This window comes from Delphinapterus leucas, chromosome 7, assembly GCF_059928025.1.
Source record: "Delphinapterus leucas isolate spDelLeu-1000000601 "Yukka" chromosome 7, BTC_Dleu_Yukka2, whole genome shotgun sequence".
Classification (NCBI taxonomy): domain Eukaryota; kingdom Metazoa; phylum Chordata; class Mammalia; order Artiodactyla; family Monodontidae; genus Delphinapterus; species Delphinapterus leucas.
The window spans coordinates 83,376,171-83,390,688 of record NC_143135.1 but is presented as its reverse complement, the minus strand read 5'-3'; positions in this window follow the sequence as shown (position 1 = coordinate 83,390,688).

Sequence of the window (14,518 nt, the reverse complement as noted above, 5' to 3'; positions counted from 1 at the left end):
TTTCCTCAGTTATAAAATGGAAATAATAATACAACCAATAACTTTGTGGACTTCATAGGTTTTTTTGTGAAGATTAAAAAATATATATAGAACATAATTAGACTGCACTCATTAAGTGCCTATTGTTATTATTATTGTTAAATGGATGCAGAGAGAATGGATTTTATTTTAAGGTACTGAAGGGTAGAAAAGGCTTTTCTGGAGATTTTGATTAATACCCTAAATATCAAAAGAGTTTTCCAAAATAATGTTATCCTCCTCCCAATTCCTCAGCCAGTTATTCAGTGTTCTGGGCAGGAACAAAAATCAGTTTAAAGATGGTGAAACAATCTGATTAGCCATGGATAAGAGAATAGTTAAATGAGTTAGAGACCTTTTATCCTTGTTCAACACTGTGTCTCAGGACTAGCACAGGAATTTAATAATTACTTAAATAAATAATTCAATCAATGGAATATTATTTAGCCATCAATGTATATATTGGGATTGCCAAAAAGTTCATTCGTTTTTTTCCATAAGATGGCTCTAGTAACGCTTAGTTGTCTTTAACTTCATTCAAAGCAATTTTGTTAGATTGTATTGTAACAGCTGTCATATCAGTGTGCATTTAAAAAAAATCAAAATTGATGAATTTTTGTGTAGCCATTTTAATATTGAAGATGGAAGAAAAAAGCAACATTTTCGGCATATTATGTTTTATTATTTCAAGAAAGGTAAAAACGCAACTGAAACACAAAAAAAGATTTTTGCAGTGTATGGAGAAGGTGCTGTGACTGATCAAACATGTCAAAAGTGGTTTGTGAAGTTTCGTGCTGAAGATTTCTCGCTGAACAGTGCTCCACAGTCGTGTAGACTGGTTGAAGTTGATAGCAATAAAATTGAGGACATTAATTGAGAACAATCAATGTTATACCACGTGGGAGATAGCCAACATACTCAAATGTCCAATACAAGCTTTGAAAATCATTTGCACCAGCGTGGTTATGTTAATCACCTTGATGTTTGGGTTCCACATAAGTTAAGAGAAAAAAACCTTCTTGACTGTGTTTCCACATGAAGTTCTCTACTTAAAAGTAACAAAAACATTCCATATTTTAAACATTTTTTGGAGCATAATTGCTTTGCAATGGTGTGTTAGTTTCTGCTTTATAACAAAGTGAATCAGTTATGCATATACATATATCCCCATATCTCTTCCCTCTGGCGTCTCTCTCCCTCGCACCCTCCCTATCCCACCCTTCTAGCTGGTCACAAAGCACCAAGCTGATCTCCCTGTGCCATGCGACTGCTTCCCACTAGCTATCTATTTTACATTTGGTAGTGTGTATATGTCCATGACACTCTCTCGCTTTGTCACAGCTTACCTTCCCCCTCCCTGTGTCCTCAACTCCATTCTCTAGTATGTCTGTGTCTTTATTCCTGTCTTGCCCATAAGTTCTTCATGACATTTTTTTTTTTTTAGATTCCATATATTTGTGTCACATACGGTATTTGTTTTTCTCTTTCTGACTTACTTCACTCTGTATGACAGACTCTAGGTCCATCCACCTCACTACAAATAACTCAATTTCGTTTCTTTTTATAACTGAGTAATATTCCATTGTATGTACGTGCCACATATTCTTTATCTATTCATCTGTTGATGGACACTTAGGTTGCTTCCATGTCCTGGCTGTTGTAAATAGAGCTGCAATGAACATTGTGGTACATGACTGTTTTTGAATTATGGTTTCTTCAGGGTATATGCCCAGTAGTGAGATTGCTAGGTCGTAGGGTAGTTCTATTTTTAGTTTTCTAAGGAACCTCCATACTGTTCTCCATAGTGACTGTATCAATTTACATTCCCACCAACAGTGTATGAAGGTTCCCTTTTCTCCACACCCTCTCCAGCATTTATTGTTTGTAGACTTTTTGATGATGGTCATTCTGACTAGTGTGAGATGATATCGCATTGTAGTTTTTTTTTAATGTTTTAATTTAAGTTTATTTTCTTATACAGCAGGTCCTTATTATTCATCAATTTTATACACATCAGTGTATACATGTCAATTCCAATCACCCAATTCATCACAGCACCACCACCACCGCCCCGCTGCTTTTCCCCCTTGGTGTCCATATGTTTGTTTTCTACATCTATGTCTCAGTTTCTGCCCTGCAAACCGGTTCATCTGTACCATTTTTCTAGGTTCCACATATATGCATTAATGTACTATATTTGTTTTTCTCTTCTGACTTACTTCACTCTGTATGACAGCCTCTAGATCCATCCACGTCTCTACAAATGACCCAATTTTGTTCCTTTATATGGCTGAGTAATATTCCATTGTATATATGTACCACATATTCTTTATCCATTTGCCTATCAATGGGCATTTAGGTTGTTTCCATGACCTGGCTATTGTAAATAGTGCTGCAGTGAACATTGTGGTGCATGGGTCTTTTTGAATTATGGTTTTCTCTGGGTATATGCCTAGTAGTGGGATTGCTGGATCATATGGTAATTCTATTTTTCATTGTTTAAGGAACCTCCATATTGTTCTCCATAGTGGCTGTATCAATTTACATTCCCACCAACAGTGCAAGAGGGTTCCCTTTTCTTTTCTTTCTTTTTTTTTTTTTTTTTTGCGGTATGCGGGCCTCTCTCTCACTGCTGTGACCTCTCCCGTTGCGGAGCACAGGCTCGGGCCGTGCAGGCTCAGTGGCCATGGCTCACGGGCCCAGCCGCTCCGTGGCATGTGGGATCCTCCCAGACCGGGGCACAAACCTGTGTCCCCTGCATCAGCAGGTGGACTCTCAACCACTGCGCCACCAGGGAAGCCCAAGGTTCCCTTTTCTCCACACCCTCTCCAGCATTTGTTGTTTGTAGATTTTCTGATCATGCCCATTCTAACTGGTGTGAGGTGATAACTCATTGTAGTTTTGATTTGCATTTCTCTAATAATTAGTAATGTTGAGCAGCTTTTCATGTGCTTCCTGGTCATCTGTATGTCTTCTTTGGAGAAATGTCTATTTAGGTCTTCTGCCCATTTTTGGATTGGGTTGTTTGTTTTTTTAATATTGAGCTGCATGAGCTGTTTATATATTTTGGAGATTAATCCCTTCTCCGTTGATTCATTTGAAAATATTTGCTCCCATTCTGAGGGTTGCCTTTTCGTCTTGTTTATGGTTTCCTTTGCTCTGCAAAAGCTTTGAAGTTTCATTAGATCCCATTTGTTTATTTTTGTTTTTATTTCCATTACTCTAAATTGTGGATCAAAAAAGATCTTATTCCATTCTATGGAATGAGTTTGGGAGTCTTCCTTCCTCTGCAATTTTTTGGAAGAGTTTGAGAAGGACGGGTGTTAGCTCTTCTCTAAATGTTTGGTAGACTTCACTTGTGAAGCCATCTGGTCCTGGGCTTTTGTTTGTTGGAAGATTTTTAATCACAGTTTCAATTTCATTACTTGTGATTGGTCTGTTCATATTTTGTTTCTTCCTGTTTCAGTCTTGGAAGGTTATACCTTGCTAAGAATTTGTCTATTTTTTCCAGGTTGCCCATTTTTTGGCATAGAGTTACTTGTAGTAGTCTCTTAGGATGCCTCGTATTTCTGAGGTGACTGTGCTCCTTTTTCATTTCTAATTTTATTGATTTGAGTCCTCTCCCTCTTTTTCTTAATGAGTCTGGCTAATGGTTTATCAATCTTGTTTATCTTCTCAAAGAACCAGCTTTTAGTTTTATTGATCTTTGCTATTGTTTTCTTTGTTTCTATTTCATTTATTTCTGCTCTGATCTTTATGATTTCTTTCCTTCTGCTAACTTTGGGTTTTGTTTGTTCTTCTTTCTCTAGTTCCTTTAGGTGTAAGGTTAGATTGTTTATTTGAGATTTTTCTTGTTTGTTGAGGTAGGGTTGTATTGCTATAAACTTCCCTCTTAGAACTGCTTTTGCTGCATCACATAGGTTTTGGATCATCGTGTTTTCATTGTCATTTGTCTCTAGGTATTTTTTGATTCCCTCTTTGATTTCTTCAGTCATCTCTTGGTTATTTACTAACGTATTTTTTAGCCTCCATGTGTTTGTGTTTTTTACGTTTTTTTCCCTATAATTCATTTCTAATCTCATAGTGTTGTTGTCAGAAAAGATGCTTGATATGATTTCAATTTTCTTAAATTTACTGTGGCTTGATTTGAGACCCAAGATGTGATCTATACTGTAGAATGTTCCCTGTGCACTTGAGAAGAAAGTGTAGTCTGCAATTTTTGGATGGAATGTCCTATAAATATCAGTTAAATCAATCTGGTCTATTGTGTCACTTAAAGCTTCTGTTTCCTTATTTATTTTCATTTTGGATGATCTGTCCATTGGTGTAAGTGAGGTGTTAAAGTCCCCTAAGATTATTTTGTTACTGTTGATTTCCTCTTTTATAGCTGTTGGCAGTTGCCTTATGTATTGAGGTGCTCGTATGTTGGGTGAATATATTTTTATAATTGTTATATCTTCTTCCTGGATTGATCTCTTGATCATTATGTAGTGTCCTTCCTTGTCTCTTGTAACATTCTTTATTTTCAAGTCTATTTTATCTGATATGAGTATTGCTACTCCAGCTTTCTTTTGATTTCCATTTGCATGGAATATCTTTTTCCATCCCCTCACTTTCCGTCTTATGTGTCCCTAGGTCTGAAGTGGGTCTCTTTTAGACAGCATATAAATGTGTCTTGTTTTTGTATCCATTCAGCAAGCCTGTGTCTTTTGGTTGGAGCATTTAATCCATTCATGTTTAAGGTAATTATCAATATGTATGTTCCTATGACCATTTTCTTAATTGTTTTGGGTTTGTTTTTGTAGGTCTTTTTCTTCTCTTTTTTTTCTCACTTAGAGCAGTTCCTTTAGCATTTGTTGTAAAGCTGGTTTGGTGATTCTGAATTTCTTAGCTTTTGCTTGTCTGTAAAGCTTTTGATTTCTCCATTGAATCTGAATGAGATCCTTGTGTAGAGTAATCTTGGTTGTAGGTTCTTCCCTTTCATCACTTTAAGTATATCATGCCACTCCCTTCTGGCTTGTAGAGTTTCTGTTGAGAAATCAGCTGCTAAACCTATGGGAGTTCCCTTGTATGTTGTCATTTTTCCCTTGACGCTTTCAATAATTTTTCTTTGTCTTTAATTTTTACCAGTTTGATTACTATGTGTCTCAGCCTGTTTCTCCTTGGGTTTATCCTGTGTGGGACTCCGCTGCACTTCCTTGACTTGGGAGGCTATTTCCTTTCCCATGTTTGGGAAGTTTTCCACTATAATCTCTTCAAATATTTTCTTGGGTCTTTTCTCTCCCTCTTCTCCTTCTGGGACCCCTATAATGCAAATGTTGTTGCATTTAATTTTGTCCCAGAGGTCTCTTAAGCTGTCTTATTTCTTTTCATTCTTTTTTCTTTATTCTGTTCCACAGCAGTGAATTCCACCATTCTGTCTTCCAGGTCACTTATCCAATCTTCTGCCTTGTTATTTTGCTATTGATTCCTTCTAGTGTAGTTTTCATTTCATTTACCGTATTGTTCATCTCTGTTTGTTTGTTCTTTAATTCTTCTAGGTCTTTGTTAAAGATTTCTTACATCTTCTCGATCTTTGCCTCCATTCTTTTTCTGAGATCCTGGATCATCTTCACTATCATTATTCAGAATTCTTTTTCTGGAAGGTTGCCTATCTCCACTTCATTTAATTGTTTTTCTGGGTTTTTTTCTTGTTCCTTCATCTGGTACATAGCCCTCTGCCTTTTAATCTTGTCTATCTTTCTGTGAATGTGGTTTTTTCCCACAGGCTGCAGGATTATAGCTCTTCTTGCTTCTGCTCTCTGCTCTCTGGTGGATGTTGCCATCTAATAGGCTTGTGCAAGTTTCCTGATGGGAGGTACTTGTGGTGGGTAGAGCTGACTGTTGCTGTGGTGGGCAGAGCTCAGTAAAACTTAATCTGTTTGACTGCTGATGGGTGGGACTGGGTTCCCTCCCTGTTGGTTTTTTGGCCTGAGGCAACCCAACACTGGAGCCTACCTGGGCTCTTCAGTAGGGCTAATGGCAGGCTCTGGGAGGGCTTCCATCAAGGAATACTTTCCAGAACTTCTGCTGCCAGTGTCCTTGTCCTCATGGTGATCCACATCACCACCCACCTCTGCAGGAGACCCTCCAACACTGGCAGGTAGGTCTGGTTCAGTCTCCCCTGGGATCATTGCTCCTTCCCCTGGGTCCTATGTGCACACTGCTTTGTGTGTGTCCTCCAAGAGTGGAGTCTCTGTTTCCCCAAGTCCTGTCAAAGTCCTGCAACCAAATCCCACCGGCCTTCAAATTCTGATTCTCTAGGAATTCCTCTTCCCATTGCTAGAACCCAAGTTTGGGAACCTGTTGTGGGGCTCAGAACCTTCACCCCAGTGGGTGGACTTCTGTGGTATAAGTGTTCTCCAGTCTGTGAGTCACCCACTCAGCAGTTATTGGGATTTGATTTTACTGTGATTGCGCTCCTCCTACTGTCTCACTCTGGCTTCTCCTTTGTCTTTGGATGCAGACTATCTCTTTTGGTGAGTTCCAGTGTCTTCCTGTCAATGATTGTCCAGCAGCTAGCTGTAATTCTGGTGTTCTCACAAGAGGGAGTGAGAGCATGTCCTTGAACTCCGTCATCTTTGTACCAAATCTCGCATTGTAGTTTTGACTTGCATTTCTCTAATGATTAATGATGTTGAGCATTCTTTCATGTGTTTGTTTGCAATCTGTATATCTTCTTTGGAGAAATGTCTATTTAGGTCTTCTGCCCATTTTTGGATTGGGTTCTTTGTTTTTTGAATATTGATCTGCATGAGCTGCTTGTAAATTTTGGAGATTAATCCTTTGTCAGTTGCTTCATTTGCAAATATGTTCTCCCATTCTGAGTGTTGTCTTTCCACTTGTTTGCAAAAGCTTTTAATTTTCACTAGGTCCCATCTGTTTATTTTTGGTTTTATTTCCATTTCTCTAGGAGGTAGATCATAAAGGATTTTGCTGTGAATTATGTCACAGAGTGTTCTGCCTATGTTTTCCTCTAAGAGTTTGATAGTGTCTGGCCTTACATTTAGGTCTTTAATCCATTTTGAGTTTATTTTTGTGTATGGTGTTAGGGATTGTTCTAATATCATTCTTTTATGTGTAGCTGTCCAGTTTTCCTGGCACCACTTAATGAACAGGCTGTCTTTTCTCCATTGTATATTCTTGCCTCCTTTATCAAGTATAAGGTGACCATATGTGCATGGGTTTATCTCTGGATTTCTATCCTGTTCCATTGATCTATATTTCTGTTTTTGTACCAGTACCATACTGTCTTGATTACTGTAGCTATAGAAGTCCGGAAGCCTGATTCCACCAGCTCCGTTTTTCTTTCTCAAGATTGCTTTTACTATTCAGGGTCTTTTGTGTTTCCATACAATTTGTGAGATTTTTTGTTCTAGTTCTGTGAAAAATTCCAGTGGTAGTTTGATAGGGATTGCATTGAATCTGTAGGTTGTTTTGGGTAGTATAGTCATTTCCACAATGTTGATTCTTCCAATCCAAGAACATGGTATATCTCTGCATCTATTTGTATCATCTTTAATTTCTTTCCTCAGTGTCTTGTAATTTTCTGTATACATGTCTTTTATCTCCTTAGGTCTGTTTATTCCCAAGTATTTTATTCCTTTGTTGCAATGGTAAATGGGAGTGTTTTCTTAATTTCACTTTCAGATTTTTCATTAGTGTATAGGAATGCTAGAAATATCTGTGCATTAGTTTTGTATCCTGCTACTGTAACAAATTCATTGATTAGCTCTAATAGTTTTCTGGTAGCATGTTTTGGATTGTCTATGTAGAGTACCATGTCATCTGCAAACAGTGACAGCTTTACTTCTTTTCCAATTTGGATTCCTTTTATTTCTTTTTCTTCTCTGATTGCTATGACTAAATTGATAAACCATTAGCCAGACTCATCAAGAAAAAAAGAGAGAAGACTCAAATCAATAGAATTAGAAATAAAGGGGAAGTAACAACTGACACTGCAGAAATACAAAGGATCATGAGAGATTACTACAAGCAAAAATATGCCAATAAAGTTGAAAACCTGTAAGAAATGGACACATTCTTAGAAATGCACAGCCTTCTGAGACTGAATCAGGAAGAAATAGAAAATATGAGCAGATCAATCATAAGCACTGAAATTGAAGCTGTGATTAAAAATCTTCCAACAAACAAAAGCCCAGGGCCAGAAGGCTTCACAGGCAAATTCTATCAAACATTTAGAGAACAGCTAACACCTATCCTTCCCAAACTCTTCCAAAATATAGCAGAGGGAGGAACACTCTCAAACTCATTCTAAAAGGCCACCATCACTCTGATACCGAAACCAGACAAAGATGTCACAAAGAAAGAAAACTACAGGACAATATGATGAACATAGATGCAAAAATCCTCAACCAAATACTAGCAAAAAGCATCCAACAGCACATTAAAAGGATCATACACCATGATCAAATGGGGTTTATCCCAAGAATGCAAGGATTCTTCAATATATGCAAATCAATCAATGTGATACACCATATTAAAAATTTGAAGGAGAAAAATCATATCATCATCTCAATAGATGCAGAGAAAGCTTTCGACCAAATTCAACACCCATTTATTATAAAAACCCTACAGAAAATAGGCATAGAGCGTATTTACCTCAACATAATAAAGGCCATATATGACAAACCCACAGCCCAGATAGTCCTCAATGGTGAAAAACTGAAACTATTTCCACTAAGTTCAGGAACAAGACAAGGTTGCCCACTCACCACTATTATTAAACATAGTTTTGAAAGTTTTAGTCACAGCAGACATTCCATTTTTAAAACAAATTGTGATGGATGAAAAGTGGATACTATACAGTAATGTGGAATGGAAGAGATCATGGGGGCAAGTGAAATGAACCACCACCAACCATACCAAAGGCCGGTCTTCATCCAAAGAAGGTGATGTTGCATATAAGGTGGGACTGGAAGGGAATCCTCTATTATGAGCGCCTACCTGAAAACCAAACAATTAATTCAAACAAGTACTGCTCCGAATTAGACCAACTGAAACCAGCACTCGACAAAAAGCATCCAGAATTAGTCAATAGAAAACACGTAATTGTCCATCAGGTTAACGCAAGGCCTCATGTTTCTTTGATGACCAGGCAAAAACTGTTACAGCTTGTCTGGGAAGTTCTGATTCATCAACCATATTCACCAGAGGTTGCACCTTTGGATTTCCATTTATTTTGGACTTTACAAAATTCTCTTAATGGAAAAAATTTCACACTCATTTAATTGGACAATAATGAGCAGCTAAATGGCCAAAGGTAAAGAGAAAAAAATAGTAATAAACGGTAATAATTATTCACAAACAGGTCATTGACCTAGTCCAGCATTGGCTACTACACAGACTTTTGAAAATTAATCTAAAATTATATATTGTTAACATGTCTGCTTTCTATAGATAATTATCTTTCTATGTGCCTTATGCATTCACTTTGGTTAAGAGCTGATCTTACCACTATAATCATACCATTAAGAATTTATTATTGCCAGTCCATTGTAATTGAGCATTTCCAATGGATTATCCATTCTGTCTTGGTTTAAAAACAGAATACTGAAGTTTGAAATTTTGTTTATCCCTTGAATTACGTCTCTACATATTTCAGCGCTTCCCTGTAGCATGGATCAATCAATAGCCTTATCCTTGTTTACAATGAAATAATTATGAATTTCCTGAGCCCACATGCTTTCTGGCAGTGTGATGGTTAAAGTTCCCAGGGTTTGCTGCCTCTTTGCAGCTAATGAAAACTGAATTGCATAGCTTAGCTTATAGGTTGAGAACAAAGTGTAATTACCATGAAATGACGAGTCAACGATGAAGGAACTGTAGCAGGAAAATTTGCATTTGAACTCTTCTATTAGGAGTTGCATGCACAGCATACGAAAGAGATCTGAATTTAACTCTCTGGGTTATCAGCCTTGTGAACTCTGCAGTGAAAGAGTGAAGTAAACATTTGAGGAAGACCCATTTTCTTTGTAAAAATAAGAATCTGAACTGAAACTTCCGATGCATCATGCCACTCAAGGACAGCTTGACAGAACAACAAATGCTGCTCCCTGTATGTCAGGAGAAGCAGTGTTTTGACAGTTCGTGGCATACTTTGCAGGTCTACTGAGACCTCTGGGATTGTATTAAAGGAATGATTTAGTCTTGTTCCTATGGAAACCATAACTACTCTGTAAGCCTATTAAACAAGAAAGTTTGCAGCAAGATATCTTATTCAAGATGAATACTGTTTGCAGTACATCATTTATAAATTTTTCAATCTGGTTTTCAACATCTGACCAATAAAATTCTAAATCTGTGGTGACTCTGCAAGAAAGGGATCAGCTGGCCACAGTAAAACAAGCTCCACTGCACTCAGGTTTGCATGCTGGAAATTAGAATGACCTCTACGTTAAGGAAAAGTGATTCTGTCCAGAACCCAGGAATAACATTCTCACTTTGTACAACTCATGAGACACCAGCATTTTCTTACCTAGTTTTATTTATATTTCTTTGAATTTCTCACTTTTCTTCATTACAAAAAGATTAATGCATTTAAAATTAAATTGGTTTAAGGATTAAGAAACAGAAAACATGTGTTGTCTCTTCTACCTACTAGCTGTGAATATTTATGCAAGTGCACTAGACTACACCTGGTACTATTATACCACTAGCAACTATTACAATGCCCAGCATATAAGTGAAAAAGCAGTAATAGTAATATGATAACAATATCAGCCATCAATTTTATTGAGCAACAGCTTTGTTCCAAATAGTGTGCTTAATATTTTACATGAATTATCTCATTTAATTCTCACTACAGCCCAATGAGTAGATACTTTGATTAACCTCAAATCACAGATAAGAAAACTGATGTTTAGTAGGGCCTGGAAACTTGACCAGCATCACATAGCTAGTAAAATATCTAGAAATAGAATTAAAAGTTTGCTCTATCTGATTACAAATACTGTGATCCTGACACTGTGCTAGTCTACATATTGGTAAATGAATAAATAATTAATGATGTAACTCCTCTGACCCTTTGTTTCTTCATCGCTAAAAAATGGGGATGGTCCATACTTTACAGGGGGTTTGTAATGATTCCATGGTTTACTTTATAAATCATAAAATACTATACAAATTTCAACACTAATATTAATTATTATTGGCTTACTGCATTTGCAAACCTGATACCATCTGGATACAACAAAAGAGCAGTGCTTGAACATCTTGTTTTTTGTATGTGGGTAAGTTGCTTTTAATAGTAATGTCTTGAAAACATCACATAGACAGGGAATTGCAAAGAAATATGAGTATGCATAAGTTGGATATTAACCTTAATGACAAAGTAGCTCTGCTATATAATCTTTTACCTTTCTCTGTATCAAGTGCATATAGATCTGAGGGCTAGAAAAAGTCTCCATAAAACTGAGAGCATCCTTTTAGCCAATGCTGGTTACCACTACAAAGTGAAGGGGAAACAAACTTTTGCAGTATTCATTGTAGAGGAGCTGGGTTTCTGCTGATTACAGAAGTTCAGCACAGAGCAAAATAGTGAGCAGCACATGAGCACCTAGTCAACATTTGTTGATTAATTGATGACATGGCTGATGATGACACGTATCTTTGTACACAGAGATGTTTGAGTACCAGAGACTGCCCTTTGATTCTAGCAATAGTTGACACTTGTAAGATCTGCCACTCTTTGCAGGTCATTGTGTTATGAGGATAAACATCCAGATGCTGAGTGGAACCAGAGGACTAAAGACCTCAACAGTTTTACCTGAACAGTCCACTAAGCTGCATTGGACTGTGACCAGGAGAAATTTGGAGACAGGACGCAAGCTGGTGTGGCAGGCAGTAAAACAGATCCAGCTTCAAGTCCTAGCTCCACCACTAACTAGTTGTGTGGTCTCGACAAACTTAACCTTTATATATTTTGGTTCCTTAATTTATAAAGTAGAAACAATAAGAGTACCTGTGTGGAAAATAAAAGGAGTGCCAGGAGTGGTATGGAGAAAGGGTTCATTGAATGCTAGTAGTCATTGTTGTGTGAAATGCCATATTTAAAATTCTCAAATGAATATCTTACTTTTTAAATTGGCTTTTTGCTTTTGTAAACCAGCCACCCTCTGAGTTGGGGGTATACCATGTACATTAATTAATAAAATATTTTTGGACATTCTTCAAAAAGATGTTTGATTTTCCTATATCTTGCTGCTATTGGTTCTTTGTTCATTAGCCAGAAACTCAAGATCCTAACATATTGGAAGTGGCTTTCTTTTAAGCATTTGCATGCCCCTTAGCAAAGAAGAGAACTGAAACAATTCTTATATAGCACATGCTAAATTAAAGAGAATGTAGTCTTTTTTTAAGAAGTTTTTTTTTAATCATGAGTGAATGTTGAATTTTGTCAATACTTTTTCTGTATCTATTGAGATGATCATATGATGTTTATTTCTCTTTTTGTTAATGTGGTGTATCACATTGATTGATTTGTGTGAGCCATCATTTCATCCCTGGCAATCATCCCACTGAATCATGGTGTCTGATCCTTTTAATATATTGTTGAATTCAGTTTGTTAATATTTTCTTAAGGATTTTTACATCCATGTTTATCAGGAATATTGATCTGTAATTTTTTTTTCTTGTAGTGGCCTTATCTGGCTTTAGTATCAAGGTAATGCTGGCCTCATAAAAGGAGTTTGAAAGTGTTACCTTCTCTTCTATTTTTTGGAAGAGTTTAAGAAGGAGTCATATTAATTCTTCAATGAATGTTTGGTAGAAGTCACCATTGAAGCCATCTGGTCCAGGATTTGTTTTTATTGGGAGCTTTTTGATAATTGATTCAATCTCCTTACTACTAATTGATCTATTCAGATTTTTTATTTCTTCATGATTCAGTCTTGCCTACTTGTTTTTATCTGGTTATTTTCTCACTCTTGCTATTTGTAGGAATTTCTCAGCTAACTTATTGATTTCTTTCAGATGGAATTGTTCCATGTGTAGCTACACAATCAGTGTATCCTTGGGAGGAAAAAAATTCAGGAGACTCTTATGTTGTCATCTTGATTGACTCCATCTGATAGCCTTTTAAATTGTTCCTTGAAGATCATCTCTAGATATTCTATCTTTATTAATTCTTAATCTTTCTATCTTTTAAAACATTATTTTATATTGGAGTACAGTTGATTAACAATGTTATGGTAGTTTCAGGTGTACAACAAAGTGATTCACTTATACATGTATCTATCCATTTTCAAATTATTTTCCAATTTAGGTTGTTACAGAATATTGAGTAGAGTTTCCTGTGCTATACAATATGTCCCTCTTGGTTATTTATTTTATTTTATTTTTAACATCTTTATGGGAGTATAATTCCTTTACAATGTTGTGTTAGTTTCTGCTGTATAACAAAGTGAATCAGCTATATGTAGACATATATCCCCATATCCCCTCTCTCTTGCATCTCCCTCCCACCATACATACCCCACCCCTCTAGGTGGTCACAAAGCACCGAGCTGATCTCCCTGTGCTATGCGGCTGCTTCCCACTAGCTATCTATTTTACATTTGGTACTGTATATATGTCTTTGCTACTCTCTTACTTTGACCCAGCTTACCCTCCTCCCCTCTCCATGTCCTCAAGTCCATTCTCTACATCTGCATCTTTATTCCTGTCCTGCCCCTAGGTTCTGATGAACCTTTTTTTTTTTTTTAAGATTCCATATATATGTGTTAGCATACGGTATTTGTTTTTCTCTTTCTGACTTACTTCACTCTGTATGTCAGACTCTAGGTCCATCCACCTCACTACAAATAACTGAATTTCATTTCTTTTTATGGCTGAGTAATATTCCATTGTATATATGTGCCAATTCTTCTTCTTTATCCATTCATCTGTTGATGGACACTTAGGTTGCTTCCATGCCCTGGCTATTGTAAACAGTGCTGCAATGAATATTGGGGTACATGACTCTTTTTGAATTATGGTTTTCTCAGGGTATATACCCAGTAGTGGGATTGCTGGGTCATATGGTAGTTCTATTTTTAGTTTTTTAAGGAACCTCCATACTGTTCTCCATAGTGACTGTATCAATTTACATTCCCACCAGCAGTGCAAGAGTATTCCCTTTTCTCCACATCCTCTCCGGCATTTACTGTTTGTAGATTTTTTGATGATGGCCATTCTGAAATACAGCAGTGTGTACATGTGAATCCCAAACTCTAAATCTATCCCTTCACCCCAGCCTTCCTCCTGGTAACCGTAAGTTCGTTCTCTAAGTCTGTGAGTCTGTTTCTGTTTTGTAAATAAGTTCATTTGTATCATATTTTTAGATTCCACATATAAGCGATATCATATGATATTTTTTTTCTCTGTCTGACTTACTTCACTTACTATGATAATCTCCAGGTCCATCCATGTTGCTGCAAATGGCATTATTTCATGCTCTTTA